Here is a 12,065-nt window from a genome sequence, read left to right as displayed (position 1 = left end):
GCACCAGTTCCTGGATGCCATGTCAGCACATGTCGGTGATCATGTATATTTCCCCAATTCCCGTGAGGTATTGGCCAGCAACATGCGTCTCTTCCAGAAAATAGCGGAATACCCTGAGGTAGTGGGTGCAATAGACTGCACGCACATATGCATCAAAGCACCAGCCGGTGAGTGGGGTAGGGTCTACTTCAACCACAAGGGCTTCCCCTCCATCAACTGCCAGGTCATGTGTGATGCCCAGGGCATAATACTGAATGTGTGCGCTGGCTGCCCTGGAAGCTACCATGATTCCCATATCTGGCATCTGACACAGCTGTACCAGACATTTGCCAATGGGGGCATCCCACATGGTCACCTACTGTGGGATGCTGGCTATGCACTGGAGCAGTGGCTGATGACATCCATCAGAAATGCACACACACCTGAACAGGAACGCCATAATGAGGCACATGCACAAACACGTAATGTAATAGAGTGTGTGTTTGGGCTGCTCAAGTCACGCTTCCGGTGCCTGGACACATCTGGTGGAGCCTTGCAGTACTCACCAACTACATGTACCCAAATTGTCATGATATGTGCTATGCTCCATAATATGATTCTGCAAAAACAGCTGCAGCAGGACCAGCATAGGCCCGGGCCAAACAGCCCCCCCCCCCACCATTGCCAAGGCCATCACAGGCAGAGCGTGACTCGGAGGAGGAACAACCTGAGCCTGCCCCAGTAGTCAGAAGGAGGCGTGCCCAGTATGCCTTGGCCTTGGCAAAGAGGCAACGCATAGCACATACACTGGCTCAGTAGGAACCCTGGAAATGATACCTCTCTCTGACTCACACATATAGTAAAAGGGATGCCTAAGTTGACACAACCTGCTTTCAAACATGTACAGGGAATGCAGTATGTGCATCCAACATAGGCAGCCCTGCAGCACCACCTGAGGCATGATTGCCATGTGTTAAGCAATGTAACACCATGTAGTATATGCAAACTTGATGACCCTGACTAACATACTACCCTCACCAAGCATGATGCCACAATATGAAGACAAGATGATCAATTACAACAATTGGCTTAAGTATTGCTGTTAGTCAAAGGGGATCCAATGCCTGTCAGCCTGGGATGACATGCTGAGCAGGACATGATGCTCCACCCACTAGGGATGGCTTGCACCTATCACCCCTGGCCTTTTGGATACTGGCAAAGCCCGTTGTCACCCCCCATAGTGCCTTGAATAGGTAAGGCTCAAAACACAAACCCACCTCCATAGGTATCACAAGGGATAAGAAACTAGAAGTAATGCTACCCAATGCCAGAAGTCTAAACTACAAGATGCATGCAGTCCAAACTCTCCTCAGCATGGAGAATGTTGATATCTGGGCAGTAACAGAAACCTGGTTCAAGGCTCACAAGAGCACCCTAACACTACCAGGTTACACCTCATACCATGCTTTACAGCCCCAAAACATGGAACAAACTACAAAAGGAGGGTGACTATCAATAATTGTCAAGGATAACCACACCCCCAGGTTGGTGCCACAGCAAGAAGCAGCATGGACTATCCACGGGCAAGTAACAGTGGCTAAAACTGCCTCCCAATTTGTAGCCTGCTACAGACCACCCCCCTAAATCCAGGAACCGCACTTGGCCTACTTGACAACACATGAAAATATGAAGGTCTCTCCAAACAACATTATATTGGGTGACTGCAACTACCCAAACATAGACTGGGAGCATTATTCTAGCTCCAACACTCTGGGACAAAGGTTTCTAGAATTCATAAACCAAAATGCTGTGGAACAACTTACCACTCCCACAAGAGGGGTAAGCATACTGGACGTGATAATCACCAACATGGGGACTCTATGCCCAAGACGAGAAGTGTATCCCTCACTGGTAAGATCAGACCATAGAGTAATCTCACTGGATATTCACATCCCGATCCCAGTCCCTGGCCAGAAAACCACAGTGAAAAACATGTGTAAGGCAAATTTTGCACTCCTCCAAACTGAGGTGGAATCCATAAAAGCCCTTGTGCCTGTGGAAAATATGGTCCAGACCTCAGAACCCTTTATAAATGCATTCTATGAACACCTTCAGGAATGCATGGATTATGCAATCCCAAATAAAACCAAGACCCAATCCTCCAAATGCAGGCATCCGGCCTGGTGGACCCCAGCCATTACCAAACCATGCAAGAGAAGGAGGAAGCTACTACATGATAGAGCAAAACCCAAAAAGGGAAGTCATCTCTGATCAGTATTATAACAAAAAACTATGGCCACACATAAAATCCTCTAAGGCCAGCTACAAGATAAAAATTGCACAGGACACTAAGGATAATCACAAGGCTTTCTTAACTGATGGTAGGAACCTGGGTGGGAATTCACAGATATGCTCAGAATTAGTCCAAAATGACAAACAATACAACAAACCCACACACATTGCCAACATCCAACCTGACAGGTTCAGTGCAAAATCCCCCCCCCCCCACCAAAAGGCCAAATATCTATCCCAGCAGAGTGCTATCCCCCTGACATTGCAGATGCTCAGGTAACAGCCAGCGTCTCCAAAGCAAAACACACAGCATCAATGGGACCAGATGGTGTCCTGGGCTGTGTCCAACATAAACTCCAAGAAAAATTGAACACCAAATAAAACTACTTCTCAATCTCAGCCTTACCACAGGATATGTACCCAAAGAGCAGTGTACAGCAACAGTGGTCCCTCTCCACAAAGGTGGTGACTGAATGGATACTGCAAACTATCACCCCAGAATCCTGACTAGCTTGGTCTGCAAATCTATGGAAAGGATCATCATGGACCTCAGAAATAAAGATATTGGGGACCTACAGACACTGGACCCTACCCAGTGTGGCTTTCTTAAGGGCAGATCCTGCACCTTAAACCTGGTTGAGTCATTTGAAACAGTCACCAAGGCAATTGATGAGGGGAAGGTGGTCCACACAGCCTATCTGGACCTTGCAAAAGCCTTCCATACAATACCCCACTTGTTCATTATAGATAAGCTCACCAGCTTAAATATAAACCCCTATGTCAGTAGATGGGTTGCAAACCAGCTCAAGGACAGAACTGACATGGTCAAAAATGCTGCAGCCATATCAGACTCCAAACCAGCTACAACTGGCATCCCACAAGGCTCGGTCCTGGGACCTACCATGTGTGGTATATATTTCTCAGAGGTACAGGCCAATATGGAAGGACTATGTCTGAACAAGTTTGCAGATGACTACAAATTGGGTGCCATATCTGACCCTCCAGCTGACACAAGCATCCTACAAAAGGGCCTCATAGAAACAGACAACTGGTGCCAGAGCCATGTCATCAAGCTAAATGCAGAAAAGTGTACAGTCATCCCCTTTGGAAAAACAGTAAGTGCCCACCAATTACGACATAGGTATTAACCCATTAAGTACTTTAGAAGTAATAAGAGACCTGGGGACACAAGTTGATAGAAATCTTGTATTTGACAACCATATGGCCATAGTGGTTAGAGAAACATCTCATATACCCACCTAATCATGAAGGTATTCACATCTAGATCAGGGGAGGTCATCGTGCCTCTTCAGTCATCCTTCATCAGGCTCACAATTGAGTACAATGGCCCTTGTGGAATGTACCTTAGCAGACACCTCCAGCAACTGGAAAGACCCCAAAAGTACCTCACCAGGAGGATCAAAGGGCTGTAACAGATGCCATGTGTTGCCTGATTAAACAAACTGCAGCTCCACACAGTGGCATACTGCCTGCCCAGAGGCGATCTGTGCCTGATGTATAAAGCCATGTCCAAGCTGGAATCAATGCACATGCTGCACCTTGTAAAATCTGAATGCCATTGAGCTATGCACATGAGAGACCTGAACCTCATCACTGACATAAATAGGACATGCTGTAGTGATTGATCCATAACCCTTAAGCTCCCTCCACTCTTGAGTAAACTCCCAGTCCAGGTTAGCCAGAGAGTCCCTCATTGACTCTCTCCAAGAGGAATCTTGATGAGTGGATGGGAGATTGTAGGTTTACCCTGGGTATCACTTTTATGTCACAGTTAGACAGAGGCACAGTATACTAACCTTGAAAAATGTCATGGCAAACTTCAGTTAAAATGTGTGTTGAAGGACAAACACACTCTCTGACTAGGATTAGAAATGGCCTAGAGCACATAGCCTAGTGTTTCTCAATGTCCACTCAAGTTGCGGAATACACTACTAATGTTGGACAAGCCTGGTTTAAGTAGGCCATAGCTGAACAAAATGCAACATGGTCATATTTGCACAACTGGCCCTTAACCAGTCTGGTGTGCTCAGTATGAATATTTAAAGCAATGATAGGACTGAAACCCAGGATACTGTCCACCACAGTGAAAGGACTGAAACAGTACACTATACAATATTACAGTGTTTGGTCAGTATGAAAGAATGTTGACAAGTGTATGCAAACTATCCCATGGAAACCCTGCAGGCACAGCATAATCCCTGTTGGGTTCAGACACAAAGCAGTTGGGCAGTAAGAACACAACATGACTTCCAACACACAACTATAAATGTCAAATATTGTTCAAGTTCACACACAATCACAAATGTGGTGGACCTCAGATCTCAACATATGGAAAGGTCACACTGGGCATGCTCACACACTTTGATAAATGAGACATATGTCAGGCAACAAACCATGGAAAGCCTGAACTGGGCATGCTCACACACTTAGGCCATGTCTCAGTATAGCAGTTGGCCACAGATATCTGGCATTTGTATGTGTTAAGCCAGGAACCTCCCACAATACAGCAATCTGCCTAGTGCACACAGTTAAATGACAACAGAGACATAAGTAATATAGTGGAACCCTGTCATATTCAAACATCTTCCACAGATACACAAGTTGTTCATAGAAACAGGGAAAGCTATGGCAATAAAGACCTGCAAACAGTTTATCAGCAACAAATATTGTGCATCTGAAACATAAACATATGAGTGTAGAGGTCAATACTAGGCTGTTTGCCCTAGGGAATACATAAGCCTAGACAGAATGTATTTGGCGTCTGCCTCCCCAGTACAGTAGCCTACTGTGCCTCTGTAAAGTAGGTCACATAAGGCACCGTTTAAGGCTAGTGTGCTGTGCCTCCGCCAAGCAGGCACACAGTGGAGATCCCAGGGGTTGAATTTGCAATGTCACATCCATGTGGCTGGAGTTTGCTGGAAGAGGGTTGGCGAGGGGCTATGTCTAACATTAATTGGGATTCAATTCCAGACTGTGGGGAGCCTTATCTGCAGTGTCTGTACAATTTCACTGTCAAAAGTTGCAAGTGATGATTTTGAGGGATTGAAGTGTCTTGCCAATACTGTTCAGAGATGTCCTCCCTCTGTGGGATATTGCTCTGTAATGTATTAGCTCCCTCCTTCTGTTGTACAGACAGGTCTCCTGTTGTGGAGAAGTCTTGGTTTTATTTGGGATAGCATGATCAATGCAAACCTTCCAGATGCTCATAGAATGCATTTGTAAAGGATTCTGCAGATTGGGCTGTATAATCCTCCAGCATGGGGCCTTTGAAGTATTCCACCCCAGTCGTCAAAAGTGCAAAGTCTGCTTTTGAGAAATACTTTGTTTGCAGTGATTTCCTTGCCTGGGGGTGGGGATGGGATATGGACATCCAGGGAAAGTTGGTTATGGTCAGATATTAACAATGGTGGTCTACCTCTGCTGTGGAACATAGAGTTCCCATGTTGCTGATGGTCAGGTCCAATATGTATTCCCCCTTGTGGCTGTGGTGACTGGTTCTTCCATAGCACATGGATTCACAAATTGTAGTGGCTGTAGGGTGATGTTGTTGAGGCCTGAGTAGTTCCCCCACTCAATATTCCTGTACCTGAAGTTAACCACTGTAATGGTGTATGTGAACACCTTCATATCCTACACTGTTCCCAGGGAAGCCAAGTGTGGTTCCTGGATATGGGGGGGGGGGTCTGAACTACACACCAAACCAAAAGTCAGTTTTGCACAATGCTAGTTGTATATGTATGGCCTGTCATGCTTAGTGCAGTGGTAACAACCGAGAGGTGTGTGTATCTGTGATGTATATGGATACACCCCCTGGTTGTGTTGTGTGTTACAAGTCCTGTGGTCACGAAGCATGGTATAAAACATAACCAGGCAGTGCTGATGTGCATATGTGACCCTGAAGTAGGCGTCTGTTAATGCATATATATTCTATCCCCCATACTGAGGGATAGTAATAGATGTACATACCTCTTTCTAAATAATGATGTCAGCACCCTATAAATACTGCAGGAGAAGAAAAGCCACCCAGTAATTCGAATAGTGCACTCTGCTAATGTGTTTCTCTCAAGTGTCATAACATAGGTAGGGGTTTGAATCCTGCAAATGCTCAGTGCGTGTGTGTTTGGGGAGGGCAGGGTGTGTGCAATTCTCTTTGAAAGAAATGGACCTTTTGGCAACTGGAATAACACACTACATGATGTACATTCCTCTTTGTAAAGACTGATAATGTCAGCACCCTATAAGTATAGCAGGAGAAGGGAAACTGTCCAGTAATGCAAATAGCGAGATCTGCTAATGTGTCTTTCTCAAATGTCATAACATAGTTAGGTAGGGGTTTGAATCCTACAAATGCCGTGTGTGTTTTGTCACACAGTTTTTCGATGTGTGGTGGGTGTTGCTTTTATTGTTGTATGACATATAATTATAACAGTAATTTCAATGCACACATCAGGTATGTGTGTGCCACATAGAGATATGTACCTGTGACCTTCAATAGTTCCTATGTGTGAAGCCTGCCTCATGTGAATACAGTTGTTACCTGTGCCAGCATGTCCTGCAGATTCCCAGACTGTACGCCATACATGTATGTTGTTGACAATGCAGGCTACTGCAGTGATCTGTGTCCTAGGCCAGCTGGATGACACACACTCATGAAAGCTGTGATATATTAATATGGGTGAGGGTTCATGTCTGGAGTATATGTCACACATGTTATAACACAGCAAAGTCTGTGGGTAATGGATATCCAGTGTAGGTGTATGGCAACTGTTGCTGATATGCATAAAGACACTTTCTTGCTTAGGCGATACACCAAGAGACTACACAATACCTTTGGAAATGTGAATATCACAGGATAAACAAGAAAACACTTGTCCATATGTACACACCATTACCCGTTCTACATGATGGGTGCTGCCACCTACATGGTACTTCTGGAATACTATGTTAAGTACATGCTGATGACAAAGTTACAGTTGTGTTACAGTAATATAGCATGGCTTGGACAACAGGTATCCATCTGTATGATATCCATGTGGTGGTCATATGTGTCATGTGTGTCATGGCAGAATGCATTTTAGGCCACTGTATACATTTAAGGTCATGGATTAACATATCGCTAGTCTGTTGGCATGTACTTGAGACTGCTATATGCCAAACATCATTCTTCACAGGGATGTGTGTGGCTCAGTAAGAATGGCTACGGGTATAGTGCAGTACTGCAGGGATGTCACTGACACTGGGTTTCCTACATCTGTGTATCAGTTGAGGATACATCATGTAATAGGTTCATAGGTTCATACTAGGCTATCTGCCCTAGGGCAGTTATAAGCCTAGCCAGACTGTGTTTGTCTTTTGCCACCCATGTTAAATGAATTTTGATATGGCCTTTTTCCAGGTTAGTATACTCAGCCTCTGTAACAATGACACAGAAGTGATACCCGGGGTAAACCTACAATCTCCCATCCACTCAGCAACATTCCTCTTGCAGAGAGTCATTAAGGGACTCTGCCTAACCTGGACTGTGATTTTATTCCAGAGTGAAGGGAGCCTCTGGGTTATGAATCTGTCCCTCCAGCATGTCCTATTTATGTAAGTGCTGAGGTGCAAGTGTCACGAGCACATAGCTCCATGGGATTTGGATTTTCTGAGGTGCAGCATGTCCATTAATTCCAGGTTGGACATGGTTCTATTTGTCAGGCATCTGTTTGAGCCCTTTGATCCCCTTGGTGAGGTACTTTTGTGGACTTTCCAGTTGCTGCAGGTCAGGTGTCTGGAAAGGTACACCACAAAAGGGGCATTGTACTCAATTATGGGCCTGATGAGGGATGACTAAAGAGGCACAATGACCTCCTGTGATCTAGCTGTGAATCCCTTCATGATTAGGTGGCCTATATAAACTGTCTGTGTAACCACTACAACCATGTGGTTGTCAAATGACAGTTTGCTTTCAACTCGGGTCCCCAGGTCCCTACTCATGTGTACAGTACTTAATGGCTTATCACCTATGTGTTAATTTGTGGGCACTTAGTTTTTGCCAAAGGGGATGACTATACAGGTTTTGGCGTTTAGCTTGAGGCCATGGCTCTGGCACCAGCTGTCTGTTTCTATGAGGCCCTTTTGTAGGATGCTTCTGTTGGCTGGTGAGTTGATTATGGCGCACAGTTTGCAGTCATCTGCGAACCTGCTCAGCCATAGTCCTTCTGTGTTGACCTGTACCTCCGAGAAATATATACCAAACAAGAGAGGTCCCAGGACTGAACTCTGTGGGATGCCACTTGTAACCAGTTTGGAGTGTGACATGGCTCCAGCAATTCTGACCATATGTGTTCTGTCCATGAGCCAGTTTGCAATCCATCTAGTGACATAGGGGTTTATAGTTATGCTGGTGAGCGTCTCTATAATGCCTGAGTGGGGTATTGTATCAAAGGCTTTTGCGAGGTCCAGGTAGGCTGTGTTGAAAACCTTCCCCTCATCAATGGCCTTGGGGACTGTTTCAAAGACATCAGCCAGGTTTAAGAGGCAGTGTCTGTATGTCCCCAATAACTTTATTTATGAGGTCTATGATGATCCTTTCCATAGCTTTGCAGATCAAGCTAGTCAGGTGTACAGGGCAATAGTTTCCAGGATCTGTTGAGGCACCACCTTTGTGGAGAGGGATCACTTTTGCTGTATGCCACTCCTTGGCTACATATCCTGTAGTAAGGCTGGGATTGAACAGTAGTTTTATGTTTGTGTTTAGTTCTTCTTGGAGTTCATGTAGGATGCAGCCTGGGACACTGTCTGCTCCCATTGATGCTGTGAGGGCGACTGAGCATCTCAGATGTCAGGGGGGCATCACTCTGCTGGGATATATATTTGCCCTTGTGGTGGGGAGGGGGGTGAGATGTTTGTGCTGAACCTGTCAGCAATGATGTTGGCAATGTATGTGGCTTAGGTGTATTCTGTGACATTTAGGACAACTTCTGAGCATATCTGGTTGGGAATTCCCACCCAGCTTCCTAATATAAGTAAAGAAAGCCTTGTGATTATCCTTAGTGTCCTGTGCAATATTTCTTTTGAAGCTGGCCTTAGATGATTTTATGAGTGCCCATAATTTTTGTCCAAATACTGATCAGAGATGCCTTCCCTTTGTGGGATATTGGTCGATCATGTAGTAGCTTCCTCCTATTGTTTTCTGTTATGTGGCTGGGGTCCACCAGAAAGGACGCCTGTCTTTGGGGGATTGGGTCTTGGTTATATTTGGAATTGCATGATCTGTGCATTCCTGGAGGTGTTCATAGAATGCGTTTATAAATGATTCAGCAGTGTGGGCCATATTTTCCACAGGCCCAGGGGCTTTGAAGGATTCCACCTCTGTCTCAGTTTTGAGCTGTGTGGAATTTGCTTTACACAACTTTTTCACTGTGGTTTTCTGTGCAGGGGCTGCGGTTGGTATGTGAATATACAGTGAGATTGCTCTATGGTGTCATCTTACCAGTGAGGGATACACTTCTGGTCTGGAGCATAGAGTCCCCATGTTGCTGATGATCAGGTGCAGTATGTTTTCCCCTCTTGTGGGAGTGGTAACAAATTGTTCCATAGCATTTGAGTTTATGAATTCTAGGAACCTTTGCCCTAGGGTGTTGGAGCTACAGTAATGCTCCCAGTCTATGTGTGGGTAGATGAAGTTGCCCAATATAATGTTGTTTGGAGACACCTTCATATATTCATGTGTTCTTAAGTAGGCCAAGTGGGTTTCTGGGGTTTAGGAGGGTGGTCTGTAGCAGGCTATGAACTGGAAGGCAGTTTTACCCACTGTTAGTTGCACGTGAATAGTCTGTGATGCTTCATGCTGTGGCACCAACCTGGGGGTGTGGGTATCCTTGACATTTATTGATACTCACCGTCCTTTCATAGTTAGTTCCATGTTTTGGGGCTGTAAAGCATGGTATGAGGTGTAACTTGGTAGTGCTAGGGTGCTCTTGGGAGCCTTGAACCAGGTTTCTGTCACTGCACAGATATCAACATTCTCCATGCTGAGTAGAGTTTGGACTGCATGCATCCTGTGGTTTACATGTCTGGCATTGAGTATCATTACTTCCATTTTCTTATCCCCTGTGCTACCTATGTAGGTGGCCTTGTGTTTTCAGCCTTACCACCAGAATGCAAAGATGTGCAGACATTATACTGCTGGAATTAACACTGGTGTATAAAAAACTACAATGACAATCATACTGTTAATGCATCAGGCATGCTGGGATATACCCACAATGATATAATTACACTGTACTGTTAACAACATGATAATATTACTACAGTTCTATGTAGTCACCCTGTGCATCAGCACCATGCTATCCTGTTCCTGCATCAATGTTACAGTTTCATCATATGCACAGGGTGTGTACTTGGTATGCCAGAGTCTGCCATTCACACATCCAATTGTCATGTATGTGTGTGTGTTAGTGAGGGACAACAGTACAACATGGGGCAATGATGATGCAGTGTGTGTGTGTATGTCTTAGCCCTAGGTGTTAGCATTATGCATGTGTGTATGCATGCACACAGTTCCACCTCATGGTTGCCATATACGGGTGTTTGTGGACAGCCACAGACTGTACCTGCCAGGTCATACAGATCACTGTCTCTGGCCACGGACATGATACCTGTGCCTGGCCGGGGTGCTACGGACAGTATCAGGTACTAAGCCAGACTGGGTACTGTCATCAGAAGCAGTTGGTTGATGACTGGACACATGTCCCTGCTGGGACTGTCCAGAGCCATGTGCATGTGGTCTTCTAGGGCGGTCTGATGACAGCACAGACCCAGCATTGCTGGGGCTGGTACTGGCACTATGGGAGCGGCTGCAGGTTTGTTGTCATCCGCGACAACTGCCAGCTGCTGATGTTGCTGGCATACGTCCACGTCGACGCCTCATCCGTTCGGCATTGCCCTGGCTCATGGACATGTAGTTGTGGAACAGATCTAATGTGTCCCCCCAATGTCTGTCAATGTCCTCGCCGACAGTACGGATGGCAGCCGCTACATCACGCATAGTGTCATTCATAGCAGTTCGATGTGCTCTAAGCTCCCTCAGACCCTGTCTGGTGTACCGTTCCATACATGCCTGTGCCTGCATTACAGCCCGGAACATAGCTGAGGTTGAAAGACCTCTGTGGGCACGTCTGACAGGGGCAGTACGACCATGGATGCTCCCACAAGAACCCCTGGACATTTGCCTGTGTGGTACCATATCAGGACTCTGGCCATGGCTGCTGTGAGGGGATGCATGTGCCACTGATACCACATTACCCTGGTCAATGCCCACTGTATGCTGTCCCTCAGCTAAGGACATTGGTGACATTGGTGACAATGGATGTATCAGCAGGATGACTGTGCGCATTGATGGGGTTGACTGCTGTGTACTGTCGATTGGCTGACCAACAACAGACCCTGTCACACCTCCCTGTGCCATTACACATGTATCATCATTATCACTATCCCCAGCAGTGGCTTCAGGTTCCCTGCTGCACGCCAACAGAGCAACATCAGAACCTGTGAGAGGAAGGCAGGAAACACATTTTACAATGTGTACACAATGTTACCACAGATGCACACGGGCACATGGGCACATGCACACGGGCACATGCACACGGGCACACATGCACACATGCACATGGGCACATGCACACATGCTCACATGCACATGGGCACATGCACACATGCACATGGGCATGTGCACACATGCACACATGCACATGGGCACATGCACACATGCACACATGCTCACATGCACA

This window comes from Protopterus annectens, chromosome 5.part0 (assembly GCF_019279795.1).
Source record: "Protopterus annectens isolate FY-2018-M chromosome 5.part0, PAN1.0, whole genome shotgun sequence".
Lineage (NCBI taxonomy): Eukaryota > Metazoa > Chordata > Ceratodontiformes > Protopteridae > Protopterus > Protopterus annectens.
The sequence above is the reverse complement of the archived record's forward strand: the minus strand, read 5'-3'. Positions refer to the sequence as shown.